Below are 7,771 nucleotides of genomic sequence, written 5' to 3'. Positions count from 1 at the left end.
TCAACCAGGACATGGCTGCCACTCTCCAAGTGATGGTTTTCTCGACACGGCTTTACGCTGTGATCAGAGATAATAGTCGGTTTTCATCACACCTTTTAAAGACGACATAAAAAATATAAGGAAATTCTTCCATATCGTTTCGACGAAAATAAGGAGGAATGGTCGGCCATTTTGATTTTTGGCGTGGCCAAAGCCAATAGCATTGACACTGCTAATAGACTCACCACCCAAAATATCGAGAACTACAGTTAATGTTGAAAGAATTTGTTATTGTATTTCCTTGGAATACACGATGAAAGTTTACGTTACTTGTCCTTCCATGTTGAGGAAAGACAGAGATGGTGTCTTGGTCATTTTTGGGACTGTAGAGACGATGAAGGTCGACACCGAATCATAAATGCTCGTCATTCGACATTTCATATCAGGTTTAAAGAAATTTTCGAGTTGTATAGGAAAAAACAGAATGTCCATTTTCTACCAAAAGAATACGGTTTAAAGTTTTAAGTCAATTCGATAATGATTTTTTTGTATATTTGGGTGCAAAGCGATTGACATTTAGATTCGTTATACCTTATCTGAGGAATCCCGAAAAAACTATTTTTATTATTACCTGTGGTATGTTTTTCTCGTTTCGATTTCGGTCAATTTCTTCCGCAGATACGGGCACAAAACCAACACTTGAAATGAAGCAAAAATATTATTTAGACAACTCGCTAAAAATAAGTGAGACAGAACTTTACCTAATGTTAAACCTTTTACAGAAAAACTCCGATATGAACGCGTTAAGATTTTTGGCGATGTCAAATTCCTGAGTTTCCTATGAGAAAAAAAAATAATTTAGACAACAAAAATTGACCAATGAAATGTTCTTGTATAATATCAGTTTTAAGATTACGATTCGCGTTGAAACATACATTTGAGATTTTTGCTGCGTAAATATTCTTACCTCGATTACTCCCATTCGAATATCGACCATCTTGAATGATTTATAATTCAGACTGTTGAAGACGTCGTGTAACAGAAGGGAATTTTTTTCTTTGACTATGCAATCGATTTTTGTGTCTCATGATTAATTGTCAAAGTCGCTGTACAAACAAAGTACGGGTAGGCGTAAAAGTAAATGAAGAACGCTCGAGATAGTTAATATCATAAGTTTATAATGCCTCTAAGTACACAAATTCGGGTTACAACTGGGCATCTTCTGCAGGCTACTGTGACGTCAGAACTCTTATAGCGCTAAGATCCGAAGAGAGAAAATTTTGAAATTTCTGTCGCGGTGAAGCCACCAAGCGGTCGAGACGAAAAAAAAGTCATCCAGTGGAATAAAGGAGAGTTTTACGTTTCGTATACGCAGGCACTGGGGGGGGGGAACGAATTTTACTTAAGCAACCCCAAATCCCTCTCTCTCTCGTGAGATAGAGGCGGTTTCAGTCCTGAAACATTCTAAAAGGGATAAAAGAAACGCTAGGCTAGGCGATACAATTTTGTATTGAAGTTGAGGTGATAAATGATACGGAGAGAGTATAGGGTTTCATTAAAGGGAGCCAGACAAACACTATTGCCATAGAAGTGGAAGCGATATGAGTACTTAGAGGCATTATAAACTTATGTTAATATTTATCTACCTTTGCTGCTTCCAGCCAGCAGGTTATATTTCGTGCTTTCGAAATTAAGTGTTGACTTTTACTTGTTCTTAAGGAATAATATTGACTTTATGTTTCGCATTGTCGTGCCGAGTTAAATAAGTCAATCGAACCGACTGCACGCCAAGGGAGTGGCAAAGAAAGGGTTTTAGAAATGTTTTTATGTTATTAGAACAAAGGCGAGGATATAAGATAAGAAGGTGGCGGGCGAAGATGTAGTAAATGCTTGAATAATGCTGTGACCCAAATACCTAAAGAAGAGGAAAACCATAAACAGAATTGTAGTAGTTTTTCATCGACCAGGCTAGGAAAGTCTACTAATACATTTATGTTATAGAGGGATCGTTTGAACGGAATTTTGTAGATTAGTGGCAACATTTTTTAGTGAATAACCCAAATAACAGAAGTCATTTATGCAACATAATTTTAATTTATTACATTTTGTACTAAGCCTATCCGAGAAACATTTATGCATGCCGAAACACGTTGAATTGCTAGTACAGTAGAAAGTGAAGCATAGTGCAAGGCGGACTTAAGTACTTGCGCATTTCAAAAACTGAACTTGTCCTCGGTCGAAATCTTAGATTTTCACTAATCTCGTGAGTCGACAAGTCTTGGCTTGAACGGTTAAAATCTTGTAAAGTTGATTTTTAAAACCGATGGTCTACCTTAAGATTTAATCTACCCTTTCCCAAAATAATCTTTGTGTGAAAGCAGGGATCTATTTAATTTTAGAAGCAGGAATAGAGACTAGTTACCCTTTACTTCAGTCCGACTCATTGTCCAGAATAGAGCCCTCCCTTCAGCACGCAACGAAAATTTTAAATTATCTTATTGAATCACTTAAACTACTTTCTTTTTTACCTCTTTCACTATGACCCGCCTCTTCTTTCCTGGGGAAGGGATCGTAAACTTTGAAGCGCGCCCAAATTACCCTGTTCTCTATTTCTGCTTCTAAAACTACATGGATCCCTGGTAAAACCCAATCGAGGTTCAGTCTCTTACTAGTAGCTATTAACAATCAGTGTCAAGATTAATTTCACGTCTGTGTCTTCGTGTAATTTTCGTTTCATCTTTTGACTTCAAGGAAATTAATAACGATAGCACTTTTTCTAAAATCATAGCCGATATTGCTAACGCGATTCCCATCAAGAAGAGTGAAATCAGGCTCTCAATTTCCTTGACAGATATCGAGGAGAAATCGTCCTGCGGATTCTTCCATTGCACGACATCAAGAGAATAGCGGGGTTTGTATGTAAAACTAAATAAGAGGTCGTGTTCGGCGAACAACTGAACCCTAAAGCGAATAAATCGAAAGTTACATTTTTAAAACAGTCATTTTCGTTTTGATGTGGTTAAAGTAGAGAGTAAACCAGTCGCTTAAATGAATTCTGCTTATGTTACAAGCTTAAGAAGTATTTTCAACGTAAACGATTCTTACATTCTGTTGGCCATTTCCATGTACTTGGATCTCGAGAAATTGTAGGAAACAGTTAAAACCACGAGATTGTTCTCTATTGCCGGCGACAAATAGTATTTGTCGGCGAATTGCATTTTGTCGCCCATCGCTAGGTTTTCCGAGAGAAGCATTTGAATAATGATTGTCGAGACGACCATGAACCTTCTATCACGTCCTTTGGCTCCAGCGATTCCCGCGAACTCGTCTCCAAAAACGTCGGAATACCTGTCAGTATTTTCATGTATTTCTGCTCATTCGACCTCGCCTGAGAATGAAAGATACCATTATTGATTTTGCTGAAACATTTTGTTGTACAAGTGATGAACCGAAAGAAAGCTAAAACCCGCGCTATTTCACGTCAAAGCATAAGGTTTCCAACATAAATTATGCGAGTCTAAAAGAGTGACCCCCAAGGATGATGGCCCAGCCCAAGTCGTGGCAGCGAAAGCCAGGGAGAAATGAATTAAGATGGAGTCAAAATTATAATGGGCGACCAGCTGTTGCTAGAAATTTTACTGTACTTGTTCAACTACACCCACATTTCTGCGCAAGGAAGTTAGTTCGTCGGAACCCTCCCAGAACCAAACTTTACGAAAATCCTGTTGTACGAGTTGGTCGATGGTCTCCACTGTATCATACTCCTTCTCGGTGAAATCCGACTTGAGGTTTCCTGATATTTCAAAGTAAATAAAAGTGGCCGCGATCAACCATGACATGGCCGCCACGCGCCATGATGCCGATTCCTCAATGTACTTGAACGCTATTAATTGCCAAACATTATACGAAATATGTTTTTCATTTATAACAGGATTTATATTACGTTCGTAGAAGAATAGAAGAAAGTTTCTCCATAGCATTTCAACGGCAGTAAAGACGAACGACTGACCATTTTGTTTTCTGGGAGTGGCCAAAGCCAAGATGATTGAAACTGTCAATAAACTCGTCATCCAAAGTAAGGTGAACTGCATTTTAGGGTGAGGGTTGCGCGGTAATATCAAACATAATTAAAACCAAAGATGATTCAATTTTTATTTCGCAATATAGTTTCAAATAATAAGTCTGATAATCACCTGTCCTTCCATGCTGAGAAAAGACAGTGACGGCTTCTTAGTCATTTCCGGGATTGAAGAGACGATAACGGTAGCGAATGAGCCATGGGCACCCATCATTCTCGCCTTCATTTGAGGAGAAATAAAATTCTCTGCTTGAACAGGAAACATGAACAAGTCCATCGGCTATACCCAAAAAAAATTAATATTTTGCAAATTTTCATTTATTAATGATCTCTTTTGTCATTCACTGATCTTTCTAAGCATATTTTCGTGTTAAGACTAAGCCGAATTTTTTCAAATTTAATGATAAATTGACTTTTTGTTGGTCCACATTCAGTCGAACTTTGAGTTCAACTCCATGATAATTATGTTAGGTAAAACACAAATTGCGTTTTTAAGCAGATATCATTTCGTGATACGGGCGGGACTAGCTTGTCCTAACCTAGAACCTAATGATACCCGAAGATAAGCGCAATAAATCTTTCATACAGCGAAAAATCTCGGCTTTGCCTTCAGCCGCGTTAATGTGAAAACGGAAAGACATCTACTATTTTTCAAGCAGTTTTATTTTTCACCTCTTGTAAATCACCTTCATCCCGAACCTTAGCAATCTCCTCTAATGGTAAAGGAATGAATTCAATACTTCAGTAGTGAACCCACCGAAATATGGAGAGTTAATTAGGTCATTTAAGTGTGCCGCAAGCCTTCTAGCGCGCTAGACTCGCGCGTGTATACTCGCGTGAGTCTAGCGCGGGGGAAAACCGGTTTTTTATCCGGGGGGGTTTCTCTGAGTTCGTTTATTGGTCGAGAGTGGGGGTCGCCAATAGATTAGGTCTTTGTTAATTGGTAAAGGGCGTGAACTTCTTTAGTCGTGACGTAATCGTCAGATAGAGTTTGTCTGATAAGAGAGTACTCTCTTTATCTCGGTTATTCGCCTTGAAGAGAGCAGTGACTTCTAATGGAGAATGAGGAGTATCGAAAATATTCCCCGGAATGTCCGCTTGTTAAAGGGTTTTCAACATGTAACATACCTATAAATTGTTCTAACGACGAGTCTGGGAGAGATGTGTCAGTAACGGAGAAATACGTTTCAAGTACAAACAAATCCAAGACTAAAGAATATTGTAATAATAGATGTTGTATATTGAGGGTTTTACAGGTTGGAATCAAATATTCTTTTATAGCTGGAACATATATTATTATACTTCCTATAACTGTACCTGTAGGAATTATTTTGGGAATGTTGACGATGAACCCAGTAGTTGCGCTTTTTGGTCTCTATCCATTACTTTTACCATATTCACTATTTCCTGACATATATATAAACAAACGAATATGTCAATGGTGTAAAAAACAAATCAAATTTTGAAATAAAATGTTAAAAACAATGTACTGATTACATCATGATTAGATTCTGCGATAATGAATCCAAAAATTTGGAAATAATTTAAAAATTTTCCCTCTATATGGTTAAACGGTTTTTAGGACGTGTCTGTACTTGTCTTTAGTCGTGACGTAATCGCCAGACTTAAATAAGAGTTTGTTTGATAAGAGAGTGATCTCTCTTTATCTCGGTTATTCGACGAACGCCTTGAAGAGAGCAGTGACTTATAGATCTTCTTACACAGAATGCGTTATATAGTGACGTATCAATGATTCAAAGGGCGCGAGGATTTCCAATATATGGTCGCGTATCTTTTAGATCAATGCGCTATGTATACAAAATGTTTCGAACACCGAGTATCTGAAAGTGGGAAAATCGCTCGTGTTACGAAGAAATGCCCGATGTTTAAAGATAGAGAGCCTCAAGAAAAAGATATCGAGTACCAGAATCAGGTGGAAATTTTGAAACGATTCATATTACCTAGAAGTACCATTATTTTGGAGGAATTAGATGATGGACTTTTATTTACCCGATTGGGTCACGGTATAAATCAAACAAGAGTTAAAGCCCCGGAAACGGATTCACCGGCGCCATTGTGTTTAGAAGAAAAAGCCGAATTTTACGGAAATGACTTTATAAAATACATACAGGAACAAATGAGTAAATTCGGTACTCCCGATAGTTTTTATCATGAACATTTACCCGTTTTATTTCCAAGTATATGTTAATGTAATCTTCTCTAAAACGTAGGAAGGGATTAAGGTTGCTCTCGGTGTAGTGGTAAGCGCGTTTGTTCGCCAATCAATAGGTCGCGAGATCGAACCCCGCTCTAACCATCACATCGAGTTCAACCTTTTATTTCTAAATAAAATTGGATAACGTGTAAAACCTCATTCATTTTTAAATAAAATATCAATTATGTCGGTCAATTCTTTTTTCGTTACTCTGTTAAGTGATAAAACTGATGAATATCCCGATAATTCACAATCGTCTTTCACGGTGAAATTAGGTAAACCAATTATTCTTTCAAACGAATGGGAAATTGGTTTATCGGAAATATTAACACCGAAAATTTCAACCGTAATAGACAATACCTGTAACTCTTTCGAAATACAGGTACCTGAACGATATTTAACGAATGATGGCTGGGACGTTAGAAGAGTAGAGTTAATACCGCAAAAGTACGAAGGTTCGAAAGATAAAAATGGAAACGCCGTATTTTTTTCAATGCAGAATAAACTGGTGCGTGACTTAACCGTTCAGCTTGAAAAACAGAATTTTCCCGTGAAAATACAGGTTATAGATATGTCAGTCCCGACTGGGCCTCCTATCAAGAGAGTTAAATTATCAGTCGATGCCGGTCACCAGGCCAGGCTAGCTCCTGGCCCTCTGGCTCAGGTTTTAGGATTCGAAACGGACGAGTACATTACTGGGGAATACATTTGTCCCATTCCATTGTCTCAACAAGCTAGAAATATTACGATAAACTACACCAATAATTATATCGAGATAAAATTGAAAAAAACTTTAAAACTTCAAAATCGTATGGTAACGGTAAAGATTCCTGAGGGACCCTATAGTGTCGACGCCCTATTGGAAGCTATGAATAGAGCGATACCCGAAGCTCATCAATCTCGGTTTAATTTCTCGTTAAACGATAACCGTTCGAATAACGACTGATAAGGAGTGCACCGTGCTTTTTAGAGGCGTTCGTAACAAATTAGGTTCTATGTTAGGATTCGGTGACCAAACTAATCGTCTATTAGGGTCTGCAAACGCCAACTTCAAACCGGATTTAGTCAGTCAATATTTATACGTTTACACTGATCTGATATACCCCTAGTTTAAAGGCTCTGGTTTCAAACCTCTTCTACGCGCCATTCCCACTAAAAACGATACGTCGGAGAAAATTATCACATACGATACTATAGATTATTATCCTATACGATCCAACGAAATTGAAACTATCAAAATTGATATTAGAGACGAAGTCGACGCTCCTATATCCTTTATATCGGATCGCATCATTATCAAAATTCACTTTAGACGACATGTCTCGACCTAATAGGTACGTGTCCTATTATCAGGATCAGTTCCTTGGATCTCCACCAGGTGTATTAGTGCAGAAAGGATTTGGTTTAGGAGGCATTTTTAGAGCTTTGATGAGAATGTTAACTCCTCTAGCGAAACCGATAGCTAAGAGCGTGGGTAAAGAAGCTTTAGGACTTGGTGG

This window comes from Phalangium opilio, unplaced genomic scaffold, assembly GCF_054372755.1.
Source record: "Phalangium opilio isolate 3A_F unplaced genomic scaffold, DU_Popi_V2 ptg000060l_1, whole genome shotgun sequence".
Lineage (NCBI taxonomy): Eukaryota > Metazoa > Arthropoda > Arachnida > Opiliones > Phalangiidae > Phalangium > Phalangium opilio.
The sequence above is the reverse complement of the archived record's forward strand: the minus strand, read 5'-3'. Positions refer to the sequence as shown.